Here is a 17084-nt window from a genome sequence, read left to right on the forward strand (position 1 = left end):
CTCTAAAGAATTCAAAAAGGGATCAGCAAGCCCAGTTGAAGCTCCTGTTCTCATTAATTATTTCTGTAACAACTGAGCAAGTTTAATATTACTACAAAACAACTACCCCCTTCCATACCTACTAAAGAAAATACAGCAGTCTAGATACAGGAGCACATCTGTGTGTCCATCATCTGGTATCAGGAAAGGCAGAACCTGAGTTCCTCAGGGCCAGAGGTAATCAGCTCTCCAGTCTTCCCAGTGCTTAACTTCACGACACAGAAACTCCCCTCATGCCTTGCCTCCATGTCCCACACTCGTCCAGTCTTCTGCTTCCCACATCAACCACAACTTGGGGCTCTTCCAGTGGCTCTGCGCTGTGCCACCAGCAACAAAAACTTCATCCAGCCACTTCCCTGATACCCAAATCATGGTGCCCTTAAGTTCAGTTCACGTTGTACAGCGGTGCTTTTCATCATTCACTATGATTTCCACAGATTTCCTTAATTTTTGCCCAATTCTTTGCATCCTTTGTCTCCTTCATTTTATCATTCCAGCTCACAACTTTGTCTTGACAATTACAAAACACTACACTTCCTGGAAAAGCCTGAAGACTCAAGCTGCAAACAATGGTCGAAAATAGGGGTGGACTCAGAAATGTGTTTCTACTGTAAAATTGTAACTCTCACCCCCGGAGGTCAGAATGTAGTAAAAATGTACATTTACCTTCTTTGCTGCTCGTAAGAACTCCATTTAGCAGAGACTATTTCATCTCCATTTTACAGAAAAACAAACCAAACTTTTGATAGTTTAATACTTTGCTCAAAGTCATAAGGAAGCCACTCATACTGTGAAGGAAGCATACAAAAAGGTCTTTAAACTATTTGTCATTAGGGAAATATAAATTAAAACTGTAAGGAGATTCCATTCTTTACACTCCCAGCTGAAAAGCTGGAACATGATGTGTGCTACTATGACACGAAGCACAGTGAATAGCAGCCTAGGGATTGATGGCACTGGGGCCACTCTCCTGAGCTCACACTGCAGCTGTCACTTTCTAATGACCTGGACACTCATGGCTGGTTCCTCATCTGGAAATGCAGATGAAAACAGCATCTGCCTAGGGAGATTCACCTCTGGCATGATGGAGTTAGGAGGTCCATAAATCCTCTCCCCCAAAGCTAAGTATAAAGCTGGATTAAACCACCAAAAGCAACCCTTTCAGCACAGAAGAGATAAGCAGCATACCCCAAACTAAGACACTTAATGCACAGAAAACTAGTGACCCTGAGTAAGGCAGAGGGAAGCACCCCTACAAAGGGAGCAGGAACCATAGAGGCAGAGGAAGGATGCATTAAAAGTGCTGAAAAAAATTTTTTTAAAAATTGTTAACCAAGCATTTTATGTTCAAAACAATGCAAGAGTTACCAGGAAAAATTAAACATGAAATAAACACATTCCTCTATAAAAAAGAGGCTGAGTAAATATGTTGCTAGCAGGCCCGTCATATAAAATAAAAATATATACATATACATATATATATATATATATATATATATATATATATATATATATATGGAAGTGCTTCAAATTCAAAGACAGTAACCTTTGGTGATGACTGGAAATGATAAACACATACATTAATGCAAAATACTGCATCTCTTCTTCTCTAGGGACATGAGATGGTACAAATCAATAACTATAACACTACTGAAGTCATAACACGTTACACACAGATGTGATATTGTGAAATGGCATGAAGGAATTCAGGAAGCAACAGAGGAAGTTAAAGCCAAATGTCCACATCTTACCAGAACCAATATTATTTTGAAGTAAACTGTGACAACTAACAATACATACAGTGACCTATGGAAGAATCGCAAAGAAAACTACTCCAAAAATATTGTTAAAAAAAAAAAAAGCCACAAGATGAATTAAACTGGTGCTAAAATATGTGCACTGAACACAAAAGAATGCAACACGGGAACAAATAGAAATAAGAAATAAATTTTTAAAAAACCAAAAGCAAAACAATAGGTATAAATCTAAAACATCAATAATTACAGTAAATGTGATGTGCTGAACCCATTACTCCAGGAGTCAGCAACTACACTACAGTGTGTAGGCATAGGCCACCATCATGCTTTTTGCAGCATTCATGAAAATCCTCAGCAAACCCCATACTTAACAATCAAAGGACTGAATGCCCTGCTCCAAGAGTGAGAACAAAGCAAGGAAGCCTGTGCTCACCGCCTCCAGTGGACACTGGTCTGAGGGGTTAAGCCAGAAAAAACAGTAACAAAATGCATCCAAACTGGAAAGTAAAAAGCATAAAACTACCTTCATTCACAGCTGACATAATTTTTTTACGTAGAGAAGCTTAACACACACAACTATGTGTCTATAAATCTTGTATCAACAACAGAATTGCTAGTAAACAAAAATCCTTACCTCACACCATATGTAAGAATTAATTAAAAATGCATCACAGAACTAGATGTTAGAGCTAGAACTATAAAATTTCAAAGAGAAAACTTTTGTGATGTTGGTTTGGGCAGAGGGTTCTCAAAGGTAATATCATAAGGCACAATATTACATTAAAAATTATGAGACTTCAATTAATTTTTAAAAAATTAAAAATGTTCATGCTTCAAAACAAACAATTAAAAGAATGACAAACTAGAGATTTGGAGAAAATATTTGCAAACCATAACTGACAAAGGACTTGGACCAAGTTCTTTATATAAAGAACTCTCTTGACTAAGGCAATAACCCAATTTTACAAATGAGCAAAAGGTGAGGTCTAGTTCAGTGGCAGAGCATAAGCTAATGTGCCAGAGGCCCTGGGTTCAGTTCTCAGAAACACAAATGCATGCAGAGTGAAATACCTGAGTACAGCTTTCACCAAAGATTTACAAATGGCTAAAAAGCACATGAAAAGGTCTTTAAACTATTTGTCATAAGGGAAATATAAATTAAAACTGTAAGGATATTCCATTCTTTACACTCCCTCTAAAATGAAAACTGCATATCACGTGAAGTTAAGGATGTAGAGAAAATGGAAACTTGATATGCTGCCAACATATATAAAGAAATGAATGATAGGGCTGGTGCATTTCAGATCTTTATCAGGTCACACAGATCATCTTGTTTCTTTTTTATAGCTGCATAGTACTTATGCTCTCATTATGCATGTGTGTGGGGGGGGGGTAGTACCTGAGAAACTCAAGTTTCTCCTTTTCATTTCAGTCAAATTTATCAGTCTTCCTTTTATTATTTGCCCCTTTTACTGCCTGAAGAAATTTCTCTTACACTGAAATACACATTCTTGTGTATTTCCTATTAAAGAAAAAAATAAGTAGTAAAGCTTTGTTTTCCCCTAGTTAATACAATATTGATTTATGTATGAGGTAGGAATTTAATTTTTTCCATATGGATAACCAACTGGCTTAACACATTCATAGAAAAATACTGACCTTCATTGCACCTGGACAGTAATGTTTCTAATGATATTCATTGCTGAATATAACCTTAATTGCAAAAATTAATTTGACAATATGAAACTTTTAAAAATCATACTTTCACCCAACAATGCTATTTGATGTATCTTCAAGAAATAATATGAAATGAAACCATAACAATGTTCCCTGTATTGTGATTTTAAAAAGAGCTTAAAAAATCAGAACATCCTAAGCCCAACAGTTATGAGAACAGTAAACACAATCCTTGCATATCTACACAATGGAACTTTAGGGAACCAAGAAAATTGATAAGTGTACAGTTATAAATAACATGGGGAAAGTTCATATTGTTCATTTGTTAAGTGCAAAAACACAGGAAACAAAATTATATGTAAATTGTGGTCTCAGTTATGTAGAAAGAATAGGGAGGAAAATTGGATCAGAAAGAAGTACAGCAGAACTATTAACGGGATGACAAATTATTCACAAATGTTAATTTTTAATATTTCATTTGGAAAATACTCTGCATTGAACATGTAAGTGTGTTTATAAGAATAAAGTCTACAGACTTTTTTGTTCTGAAACTGCTTTAAGGAATGGCTGAGTAAATTCACCAAGTTAAAGCAAAGTGCTTTCCTCGGCTTTTAGTTATATCACAACCAAATAATAAATATTAGATGAGACTATTATTTTTGCTTTATTAGGACCTAGACAGCCTCCTCCTCCTTATTCCATGTAAAATTAGTTTCTGCAAAGCTGAAATGACAATTTCATACTGGTGTATGCGTGTAGAGCTATACAGATATAGACAAAGAGACACATAGACACACACAAATACATGTAGTCAGGAACTGGTCTTAAATATTCAAAGTTTAAATAATAAGAATGATAAACCTAACAACTTTTGAATAACACTCTACCCTCCTAACTATATTCCACAATTAATTACTATATCCACTCCCTGGCATATACCAAACCTCCAGTGCCGCTCCACTCCTGGCAAAAACACAGCACTGATTAAACCCAACCCTTGCCTTCACCAGGCCTCCATCCACAGTGATGAATGTGGATGGGAAACAACCACCCTGACTGCTCTCACTTCATACTCAATACTGCCTGGAGATCAGACTGCACTTCCCTGATCCACTCCCCCACTCCATTCTGACCACTCCACATCATCATCACCTTTCCTCACACTGTAATGCCTGCTCTCCATATTCAGCCTCAGCTGAGGCCCAAATTCCAACATCACTGAGAAAACCAAGGACACCAAGAAGAAACTGGACCCGCCCAGTACATCTATCCACTTGGTGACATTTGTTCCACTTCCACCTCCTCCCAGCTCCTTTCTGAAGGCAGCCGCCCTCCATATGCACACTTCATCTCCTAACAATTTTCCTGTTTCTCACATAAAAGCCAACTAGTCTTGACCCCACTCCCCCACCAACCATGGTTCCATCTCTCTAACCCCCTTAGCAGCACAACACCTGGAGAGGAATTGTGTGAACTCAGCAGCTAAAATGCCTCCCCTCTGGTTTTCTCCTGCAGCCAAAGCAGAGCTTTCTCCGCCTCCAGCACAAAGAAACTCCAGCATCAGTGCTCAGCCTTCTTAAATGCTCTATTTAGCTCCTTTGGCCACTCCTCTTTCCCTGACACCATTTGACCTCTTTGCTACAAGGACACCACACTCAGGGTCACTCCTCAGACTCCTCTGCAGGCTTCCCTCAGACTCTCCATGGAGCTCCGCAGCTCTCAGGCTTTGGTCCTCTCTTCTTCATCTATAATCACTTACCTGATAATTTCATTCATTCTCATAGTGCTAAACAGCATCTATGTGCCACCCACTCCCAAATTCTTATCTCTTTATTCAAGACTAATTATATTCAAACCCCTCCTTGATGTTGCCACTTGAGTTTTTTATAGGTGTCTGAAACTGCATGTTCAGCACTAAATTCCGGGTCTTACCCACCCCACCTTCAAACCAGCTCTGCTTGCAAGATCTCCTACTTCCACTTACGGTTACTTCATTCTTCCAACTGCTCAGATCAAGACATTAGAATCAGTGGGGCAGAGTGGCACACATCTGTAATCTCAGTGGCTCAAGGGGCTGAGGCAGGAGGATCACAAGTTCAAAGCCAGATTGAGCAACTTGGCGGCGAGGCCCTGCCTCAAAATAACAAAATAAAAAAGGGCTGGGGGTTGTGGCTCAGTGGTTAAATACCCCTGGGTTCAATCCCTGTTACAAAAAAAAAAAAGTTCAAAATCACCTTGATTCCTTTCTGTGATACTTCACATCCAGTATGTCACAAATCTCACTCTCATCTACCTTTAAAATACATGCAGAATCCAGCCACTTTTTACAACTCTACCCAGACAACAGTCCTCTATCACCTGTGTTACCACCACAGCCTCCTCATTCGTTTTCTTGCTTTCTCCTTTGGTGTGGTTCAGTCTTCTCTCCAAATGGCACCAGTGCTCAGGGAACTGGGACAGATGCTGACACTAGCTACTGCTACAACCCTGAGTAATAAAGCCCTTTTTCTCTGATGCTGGAATCCCATGATCTCTGCCAGCATCCATGAAACTTAGCAAGTTAACTTGTTAACATGTTAGCTTACATGTAAGGTAAAACAGAAGATTCTTGGTACCAGGGATTGAAACCAGGGGTGCTTAACTACTGAGCAACACCTCCAGCCCATTTTTATTTTGAGACAGGGGCTCGGTTGCTTAGGCCTTCATAGTTCTTGACAAGTATATTTAAAGTAAAAATAACTGATGTATAATAAACATAATAAAATTGCCTTGACTTCTTTCAGGGCCTACAGATCTTACACTAAGCTCTTCTTTGAAAAGCAATAGGAAATGTTTGCCTGGTTACAAAGGTGGATACAAAAATTAAATATAACCAAGTTAAGAAAATGGACTTAAAAGTTCCCACATATTTTAAAACTGAATAAATTTAAAATGAATTTATATTTGCTATTTTTAATGGTTCACTCATACTTTGTAGGCTACTGATAACCAAAACATGGGGTAGTTCTTACCTAAGTCTGCAGGATGATACTGAGTGAATCTCCTTTCTGAGTCTGTATTCCCATATAAAATGAGATTAATCTCCAAAGCATGTCCAATTCTAAAAGTATCTGATTCAATGAAAATAATAAAAATTTTTTAAAAATAAAAATAAAAATTAAAAAATTAAAATAAAATAAAAATTTGCAGAGAACTAGCTATTTAACCTGCACAGGACTTTTCCGTGAACATTTCTTAGCATCTTTCACTGTAATTATGCACAATACATTCCTGTTAAAGTGAATGTGAAGTATGCTCACAACTTCAATTACCAAAAAATGTTAATGGAGCCAGCTTATAAGATTTTAATCTATAAAGTAAGTTTTCAGCTCTTCTCAGATTTTTACATAGTGTAATTAAAAAGCAGTGCACTTATGTACCAACACATCCCTTTTTTGTATAGATACATACTGAATTTCTAATGTTTATGTTTTTACATCTATCTAGGCACTTACCTACTGAAAGAAGTATATTTTAAGAAATATTTGGTCTTGTCTCTGGTTCCTGACACCAATCTCCTAAGTGACATTAAGTATATTTTGTTATTAATAACAAGCCTTTTTCAAATACACCTGAGTTTACAATAATGAGGTGATTTAGAGTGGGGCTCCTAGAAAGAACAAGCAATCACAGTGGGGGAGCTTTCAGCCCCATCCTACAGCAGAGGCAGAAGGGGAAAGATGGAGATCAAACAGAAGGTGCAAACACTCTGACCAAATTCAGAAAGCTCTGGACTCAGGAAAGCAGTGAGAGGGAGGGGTACCTAAGAGGGCACAGAAGCCCTTACCTTGCCCTGTGCACCTTTCTATTTGGCTGTTCCTGAATTGTATCCTTTGCAATAAACCAGTAAATAAAAGTGAAGTGTTTCAGTGAGTCCTATGAACCATTCTAGTAAACTGCTGTGACTGAGGAGGAGGCCATGGGAACTCACAGCCAGCCAGTCAGGAGGAGCAGCCCAGGACTTGCAACTGGCACTGAAGTGGAGGCAGGCTCCTGCACCAAGCCCTCCATCTGCGGGGTCTGTTCTAACACTAGACAGCATCACAACTGAAGAGAAAGAGTTTTCATGTCAGAGAACTGGTTCAAGTAGCAATAAAAATGGCTTATTTCTTCACTGTGTATTTCAGTCTGGGTTTTCTATAACTATTATACATTTTTGACAAACTGATAGTTCACTCAATCTGAAATCAGTGAAGACTTCGGAAGCACTGATAAAGAAAATCATGTACATGTACCCAACCCGGTACAGGGGCCCACACCTGTAATCCTAGCTATTCGAGACTGCGGCAGGAAGAGCACAAAGTTCAAGGCTGGCCAAGGCAATTTAGTAAGACTTGTTTCAAAAACTAAAAAGGGGTAGGGATGTAGCTCAGTGACAGAATGCCCCTGAGTTCAATATTCAGTAACATAAAAAAAAAAAAAAAAGGAATGAAAGAAAATACAACACCCCCAACTTATTAAGATCCTTAAACGATCCCAACACTCTCCCTACCTTATTGACTAAGGTACAATCAGTTGACCCTTTGAAATAATGTAATAAATCCTGACTTCTAGAATAAGAAATGTGAAACCATTTTAAATGTAGTTGTTTTAATACAGTTTCCCTATATATAAACATAACTGACAATTACAAATTAAAACCAATTAACATTTTAACAAATGTTTTAACAAATATTTCAGCTGAAAAATATTACAAATTCCTTAAAAACCTTACTACTTTCATTGCCTATGGGAAAGTATAACTTCACTGATTAATCTACCAAGCAGAAAAGAGCCTTTAAGAGTTTCTGACAAAATGTGAACTATTAACAGAGTCCAAAGAAGAGCTGTTTTGCTATTTCTGTGTTGACTCAGGGTCAGATACTACAGCAAATAGGGCTGTGAAGAAGTCCTTCATCAGTTTTCATTCTCAAGATTGAAACATATAAAAATCTCTTAAATATACTATTAAAACAAAAATCTTAACTTCTGAAAGGCAATATGTACATAACTGAAAAGTAACAAAATTGCTTTGACGGCTCTCTGAACCTTAAGATCTTAATACAAAAGCTCCAATTTAAAAAGCAATTTGTTAATTATTCAAATGCTTCTGTATATGAATATATAAGATATTTTCATTTAGTTTGCACTAGAGAATATGTGCTTTCAGTTAAAAATAATCTTCTCATTTTCCAAAGTGCTACCCAAATTAAGAATGGGGTTTTAGTGCAGATTTGGGATGTAAAAGGTAATTCATGCAAGATTTATTATTAAATGTACATTAAGAGCCAATGTAAACCTCATTCATTGATCATCAGAACTATAGGGGATCTTAGATAGCAATAACTATCCAACTTAATAAGAGTCCTATTAAGCAAATAACATAAAACCTTACAAAATAGAAGGATTATTTCCTTTGTAACAAAACTTGAGTGTCAAAAGTAATCATGAGTGAACTCCCAAATATGAGATCTCTGTTTTTAAAAAGACCAAACTTCAAATAATTCATGTTACCCACTATAGATCAGTAGGCATTTCATAAATTAAGTTACCAGAGATCAGTAACATAGATGTGGCTTCAGGAGATCATGAAATGAAAACTCATTACAATTATTTAAAGAAAAATTACATTTGGCTTCCCTCAAAATAAAGGTTTTAATATTCACCTATGCTAGCAAACCAAACAAAAACTATTTAAAAAGAAAAAAAAAAGAGAGAAAGATATTGATTAAACATGTACTTCTTGATCTCCACTATCACCCTGACACACAGACAATGAAAGCTGGAAAGCAAATTACAGTCAATGATAACACTGTAAATTGGCTTAGACAAACTGGAGGAAACTAAAATCTAAGTCAAGGCTTGGCATGCAGCTCAGGGGTCGAATACTTGCTTAGTATGCACAAGGCCTTGGGTTCAATCCCCAGCATCACAAAAAAATATTTTTTTTTAACTCAGCATATAGCTTCTTTTATTCAGCAAATTATTTTTGAGATTATTCCATATTGTTTTAAAAATTAATTTGTTTATTTGTTTTAGTTACACAAGACAGTAGAATGCCTTTTATCATACATAAATTCGATATAATTTCTCACAAAAAATTTTTTCAAATAAAACAAAATCCAAAGGCCTACTGGAAAATGCCAAAAACAAGTCTGAGAAAAGGTACCATAAATCTAAAAGCAAGTTAGATGCTATTCTTATTTAAAAAGGGGCAAGGAGAAAATAGGGAGAACTGTAAGAAAATAAAACGTCAATGTCAGAATCAAAAATTCAATGAAAGAAAAAGTAAACAATACCTCTCCACCCCCCCCCAAAAAAGACCAACATGAAAAACTGAGCTAAAAGAATCAATGGATAGGGGCTGGGGTTGTGGCTCAGCAGTAGAGCACTCGCCTAGCGTGTGCAAGGCCCTAGGTTCGATCCTCAACACCACATAAAAATAAACAAATAAACAAAGGTATTGTGTCCAACGACAACTAAAAAATAAATATTTTTTAAAAAAGGAATCAATGGATCAACTCAGGAGTTACTAAAGTCAGTGAAGAAGACCTTCAGAAAGAAAAAAGAAAATAAAGGAAAAAGAAAAAAATGAAAGTTTAAATTTTCCTGGAACTAAACAATACAAGTTTACAGACTCAAATAAGTGATCAATGAAATGATTGGTACATCCAAAAAAAGATAAGAACAATAATTAAGCATACCATGTTGAAATTTTAGTATTTCAGAGATAATACCAAGGTCTTGAAAAATGTCTAGAAAGAGAAGAAAAAAAAGATACACAAATGCTTGGGAAGCAGGTGGCACCTGACTCAAAGATGACAATGGAACAATGCCTTCAAAATTCCAAGAGAAAATGTGCCTTCGTTTATGGCTCAGTGACTCTCCTGTGGTCATCCCCATTTCCTGGCATCCCAGTAGGACCACAAGCCTGATTCTAGCCAAAGGACTAACAGTGTGTACCCCCTAGCCCACTGTACCCGCACCCTAAACCTGAGGCAATAGGAGAAGGCCTGCAGGTAAAAGTGGACTAAGGCAAAGGAAGACCAGCCCACTCCAGACTTTAGGAAAGCAAGAAATAAACCTTCATTCCACAGTGAGATTCCAGGGTTAATCTGTCACTGCACATAAACTATTCCATACTGACTAAAATAAGATGCATCCCTCCCACCATCTCTCTCAGGAAGGGGCAAGGAGGATGAGCTAAAACAAAAACAAGGAGCCCCACCTTGGAAGCAGGAGAAAAGAACTTCCAGATTGATGGCACAGGCTCCTCCTGATTCAGATCCTGACCCTGCCTTCTGTATCTCTCCCCAGTCAAACACAAGGCACTCTCCAAGAGTCAGCTTTACTGCAACATCCTCCATGAAGTCACAAATCCAAATGCCCAGCTTCCACAATTAAGTTGTAACATCTGGTCTCAAGGGCAAGAAGACTGTGTCTATGAGACCCCATTCTGAAATTGGCTAATGTTCTATGGTATGTAACTTTAGGCAAACTGCATAACCTCTCCAGTCTCAATTTCCTCTCCAGCTGTGTAAGGATGAAGATGGGCTATAATCAACAAGGGTCCTTCTAGCTCTAAACTGTGGCAATTCTGCAAATGTATAAAACCACTAAAATCCTAATACAATTATGGGTGTTGGTACCTGTTTATACATTCTGCCAGACTGGGATATTTGATAAATTTTTTCCTTTTTTTTTTTTTTGAACTTTTTAAAGGCCATGTCAATAGACAAAAATGACTATTGTCAAAAGAGATAATATTTCAAAAACAAACTTAACTTTTAACAAACACCTTCATTATGATAAGATCAAATCAAAATTTACAAAAGGAAAGTAACATGCATACAAAGTATTAAGTCTACCAATGAAAATTCATCTTAATTTTTTAAAAATATTTATTTTTTAGTTTTAGGTGGACACAATATCTTTATTTTATTTTTATGTGGTGCCAAGGATCGAACCCAGTGCCTCGTGCATGCCAGTTGAGCGCGCTACCACTTGAGCCACATCCCCAGCCCAAATTCATCTTAATTTAAAAGTGTCCTAACACTGCAGCCTCAACCATCCAGCATGTTAACAGTGTGGTCAGAGTAAGGTCTACCACAAAAATCACCACAGGTACAACCATAAGAAGCAGCAAACAATGGACCCTTGGAGCTCTTACTGAATATGGCTTGTTTAAATAATTCTAAATATTAAACTACTAGAGTTTTTATAAAAAAATCTATTAAGCACAAGTGTATATGTTAAATATAATTTTGTACTGTCACAAAACTGCTATCTTTAGATGAATGGCCCCTTCAGAGGACCAAATTTACTTGCTGGAAATCTCAGTATGCCACAGACCACTAGGGTTTACAATGTTTAGAGGCCACTGAGCTATCAGAAGTATCCTGGCTGTCTCCCTCCTCTCTATTACTATTCAAGAATTTGTTGCTGGAGAAATAGGTTAATCAACCCCCAGTCTCCAGGAATGGTACCCTTTCAATAATTTCAAGAAAACATTTTAGCATGGACACCACGAAGAGCAATAAAACAGCATCAGATCAACATCATCAAAGCAGAAGAGACAGAAGGCAAGTGCCTGCAAAACTACAAAGGCCCCAATGCCAAATTCTGTTCCAGTGGTCACCCAGTGCCAGGCCTAATCTTCCCCACCCTAGTAGCATGCACCACCAGTAACACTCCATGAATGCCCATTTGCTTTCCTCTTTTATTTGTTTTTCTTGTCCCTTTGGTCTCACACCCTTTTTCCACACTGGACTTCTTTGACAAGAAAACCCAAGGGATTGCTAATTAACTACAATACTCCTTTTGACTAATCTAGTATATCTTAAACTAATTATTACTATTAACACTTGTGTATTCCAGGAGCTTGATAAAGATAGATACATATATATCAATTTTTCATACTGAGGAAGACACTACTATTATTTTATATATAAACAATATAAAAGTTTAAAAAAATAAACAAAACCTGTCTACAAAATTCAAGTGTTAAAATTCATATCTACATCTACATCCCCATGAGAGACTGCCTGCCTTGGTTACAATCAAAGTCATCTAAGTCTCTGGCTTGTCTAATTCCAAATCAATTTTTCCTTCTTGCTTGACTCTACATCAGAAAACTGAAGATGCCAGGGAGCTCCAGATACCTGAGGTTTTGCTTTACTGAACTATGTAAGCTAATGCCAAGGAAACTGTCCTTTGCAATGATTACTTTCCAAACACTAAATAAACACTACACTTTCCAAACACTACACTTCCACCGTGCACCCATATGGAGAGCCACGTGGAGTCCCAAGTCAACTCAGACACCCTGAGGCTGCACACTGTGTAGGGCTGTATGGGCCACTTATTACAGGGTCTTGATTTTACTAGTGCTGTGATTTATTCAGCTGAGCAAATCAGCTAACACAGGAATAAACAATATAAATAAGCAATACAACCAATAAAGCAATACAAACACCAACAGTTTTCTAAGATCTACACAGAACATCTTTGCCCTTAATAGGTTGGAAAATATATTCCCTTTTTTATATATCAGGTCGCTCCTCAGAGGCCAAGCCCCTCAGGATGTGTTAAGGACACAAAGAGGACAGACAGCCCATGGCAGGCCTGCTGCCCTCACACAACATGCATTGAGTGGACAAACTAGCCACAAGTACACAGAAAAATTACAGACAGCAATAAATGTGACAGAGGAAACGTGTAAATTGACTACTAGGGATTACTGAAAGGACCCTGAGGTAGTCAGGGAAGGCTTCTCTGAGGTACTGATGCTGGAGGAAGAAGATCCGAGGGAGAACCAACCACACGAAGAGCCACTGAAGGGCACTGCAGGAAACAACCACCATGTCCAAGACGGGATTCAGAACACAGCTTAGAAAGGTGAGGGCCTAACTCTGTGAAAAATAGAAGCAGGCAGAAAGAGTTTGAAATAAACATATTCTTATGTTTACTATTTTAAATAAACATATTTTTAGCTGGGCACGGTGACACATGCCTGTAATCCCAATGGCTCAGGAAGCTGAGGCAGGAAGATTATAAGTTCAAAGCCAGCCTCAGCAACTTAGCAAGGCCCTAAGCATCTCAGCGAGACCTGCCTCAAAACAAAAAATAAAAAGAGCTGGAGATGTGGCTCTGTGGTTAAGTGCCTCTGGATTCAAATCCCTGGTACCAAATAAATAAATATATATATATATGGAAATATTCTTCCTACAACTGTAAAATGGCTTATTATCCCCACTCTAGCCACATATGAGGAATAAGACTTAGAGGCAATTCTAACCCTGCTCTGGTCAAACCGCTAGTAAATGGAAGCTCTAACACCTCCTGACATCCTCTGTGTGAGGTGTGGGAACTGAGAGCCTAATGACTTTATGGAAACATCAACAAGACCAACAGCCATCTACTGATAGAAACAACTGTCCCAAGCAAGGAGAATTTGATGTCGTGTGGATCATCCACAAAGATCCTGATGTCAGTTTAAGAAAATTGTGCCCTCAGTCCTGAAACCTTCACTGACAGCTAAAACAACATGCCAAACTGCACCACAAATGACTCACAAACATTACAGCCATTTCACTCTCAGGACAACAGAACACAAGTCCCACCACTGCTTCTCTTTTAATACCTTTTTATTAAATTATTTCAATCACTCCAGTCATATAAGAAAATTTCTCCCTTTATAACATATGCTAATATTAGAAATTTCTTCCTTGTAAAAGGAATAATTTTACAAGAGTACTTGGGGACCACAGATGTAAATGCTATGTCTAGAACTACAAGAGGTCAGAATAGATAATCTTCACTTCCAATAATGAGGGCAATAAACAAAACATGGAAAGGTGATCTCAGCAGCAGGTCACTTATTTACCTACCCTTATTAAGCAATGAAACAGGATGTACACAAATACACTAGCTATACCAGAAATAAGGGGAGGTACTGTCCTCAAACTTCCAATGCCTGCATCATACTTCCAATGTGTCCATTAGCCTGTTTCTCATAATGGCATATTTTTAAGAGACAATAATAATAACTGCAACAAACTCAGAAATGACATAATATTCCCAGTTTTTCAGAGTGTATCATGACTTTTAAATAAGATCACATGATTACTTCTACAAGCAGAACAAAACACAAAGTTGCCTGAAAACTAGCCAAAATGGAGAGAACTAGTAGGATTTCCTCTGAAGAGAGGAGTCACACAAGAAGAGTCTTAAGACCCTTGATTTTGCCTTTAGACAGGACCTTAAAAAGAGCACCTTTTCAACTCTAAAGCAAGACTGCAGGAAAACACAGGAAGGGAAAGTGACCAAGAATCTGGTTGGAACTGCAGACCTGGTCTACACAACACCCAGTGCTGAGCCAGGCACCCAAATCCCTTCCCTGCCACTCCCTGCAGATGGCCTTTCAAGGGAGGGAGGCAGGTGACACCCTGAGGGTGTGCCCCTGGGTGGAGGAGGGACTTAAGGCTGACCAGTCTTCCACAGTAAGGAAAAGGAGCAAAGGGTAAGTACTTGCTATCAAGTCAGAATGTTAAAAAATAAAAATATAAAAAAAAGAGAAAAAGCATTTTCAGAGATGCTGAATAGAGTCCCAAAAAAGAGGTTCAGAGAACAACCTGGCTGATCATTATCCAGCCTGGAAGTGAAGAGCTCTTGCAAACTCCAGATTATTACGTTCTCCTGAGAATACCTATCAAGTCAAATGCCAGGAGCCAGCATATAGGAAGAAAAAAGGAGGGAGGACGAGGAACCAAAAGGCAAAGTCCACATCCTCCAGCCGCTTTTTTTTTTTTTTTTTTTTTTTCCTTTGAGCAGGGTATATCCTGAACCTTCCCACTTCCATGAAGGCAGAATCGAGGAGGAATTGGACTGGAAGGTGGAAAGTATCCGAGACTGCACAGGGTTTCCTGCGTTTTATCTGTGAAAGCTGGTAAACAATGCCATGCATGTTTCTAAACAGCGCTGACTCTTCAGAGCACTAACTACTTAAAATTCATTCATTCAAGCCCGCCAGGTTGTGGGTGCTGGGGGGTTAAAAATAAAATCTCAAGGTAAACTGCTGCCGCCGCGGCTGGGAACATCGGATGTTTCACCTTGAAGCAGACATAAGTTTACTTTGTTGGATTACAAATGTAGCTTTATTCCAGGGCACACAGCAAATTAAAAGCGTCTCTGGGAGCGGTCGGTGTCCCGATTCTCGGCACCGCGGCACCGGCGGGCTCCGCGCCGGCCCTGAGACCCCGCAGCCGCGGGTCGGCCCGCTGCGCCGCGCGCCTCTCCCGCCGAAGCCCGGTCCCACCACCTCTCCCACCAGCCCCCAATTCCAAAAGTGGGGCTGGGAGCCCCCGGTTTCCCACTGCCCTGCGCTGGCCACACGCCACCGCGCTCACTCGGGTCCGGCGCCGGGACCTGCCCCGGCGACCTCCGCGCTGCCGCGGGGACCCCGGCGCGGTCCCCGAAGTTGCCAACTCGCGGGCGCGCCGAGAACCGGGCCCGCGGCGCCCCGGGCGGTCTCCAACTCGCCGCCTCCGGCCCGGCCCGGCCCGCGGCGCCCGCAGCCCCCGCCCCGCGCCCGCGCCCGCCCCGCGCCCCGGCCGCGGCCTCCGGCCCGCACGCCGCCGGGAGCAGCGCCCAGGCCCCGCGGCCGCGGGCAACAAAGGCGGCGGCCGGCGGGCGCGGAGGCCGAGGGTCGGCGGCGCCGGCGCCGCGGCCGCGCAGGCCTCGGCCCTCCCGCCGCCGCGCCCCGCCCCGCCGGCCCTGAGGCGGCCGGGCCTCGCCGCGCTCACCCGCGCCCGCGCCCGCGGCAGAGACGGCCGCGCAGGTCCTCGGCGGCGGCGCGACACGGGCGGCCAGAGCCCGCCGGCCTCCCGCGGGCCCCGCGACGCTCACCGGCGGCCGCCCGGGCCCGCTCCTCGCCCGCGCCGGCGCGACTGCCGCGCTCGTCCCCCTCGCCGGCAGCTCCGCCCCCCGCCGCCTGCCTCCGCCTCCTCCGCGGCCTCCTCCTCCTCCGGCTGGGCGCGCGGCCGCGGCGCCCCGGCCCGAGCCGAGCGCTGCGAGGACCTGGCGGCGCCCCGCGCCCTCTGCTCGCCCGGCGGGCGGGGCTCGGCGGGCGGGGCTCGCCGCGCGGGGCGGGGCGGGGCGGGACGGGCGCCAGGGGGCGGGGCCGCGCGGCGAGCGGGCGGCGCGGGGCTGGGTCTCCCGCCGCCCGGGGCGCGCCCGGGGGCTGCGCGGCCCGAGCCCGAGGCCCGCGGACACCCGCGCAGGCAGAGCCACAAGTGGCACCCGGCCCCGCCGCCCCTGCGGAGGCCACCTTGCCGTGCACTCCTTTTTACTGGGGTTTGCTGCAAGTTCCCCATTGTTTGTGCCCCTGAATTCCAAGACAGCTGATGGGAAGTTGTGCATTCATTGGCAACTTGACTCATTTCTTTAGAGAAATGTGCTTCTAATGTATTAGCACTCCCAAAAGAGTTCGTTATTGTCCGTGAGAATCAGCAGGAATTTTTAATTTATCTTTTGATGATGAGCAACTAAAGATAAATATTCATACCTCAGGAAAGCTGCCAGAACATAAGTAGC

At 41.3% G+C, this 17084-nt stretch overlaps 1 protein-coding gene across 3 annotated transcripts in view; it reads right to left on the reverse strand.

Annotated features, from left to right (window-relative positions):
• Positions 1 to 16471, reverse strand: part of Socs6 (suppressor of cytokine signaling 6) — a 54748-nt gene extending 38277 nt beyond the window's left edge. The window contains exon 1 of one of the 3 annotated variants that reach the window (XR_003300776.2): positions 16295 to 16371. The gene's annotated coding sequence lies outside the window, so the exon portion shown is untranslated. The other 2 variants (XM_026388672.2, XM_026388673.2) reach the window with 2 other exon arrangements.
• Between the last annotated feature and the right edge of the window lie 613 nt (positions 16472 to 17084).

Source organism: Urocitellus parryii, chromosome 13, assembly GCF_045843805.1.
Source record: "Urocitellus parryii isolate mUroPar1 chromosome 13, mUroPar1.hap1, whole genome shotgun sequence".
In the NCBI taxonomy this organism is placed as follows: Eukaryota; Metazoa; Chordata; class Mammalia; order Rodentia; family Sciuridae; genus Urocitellus; species Urocitellus parryii.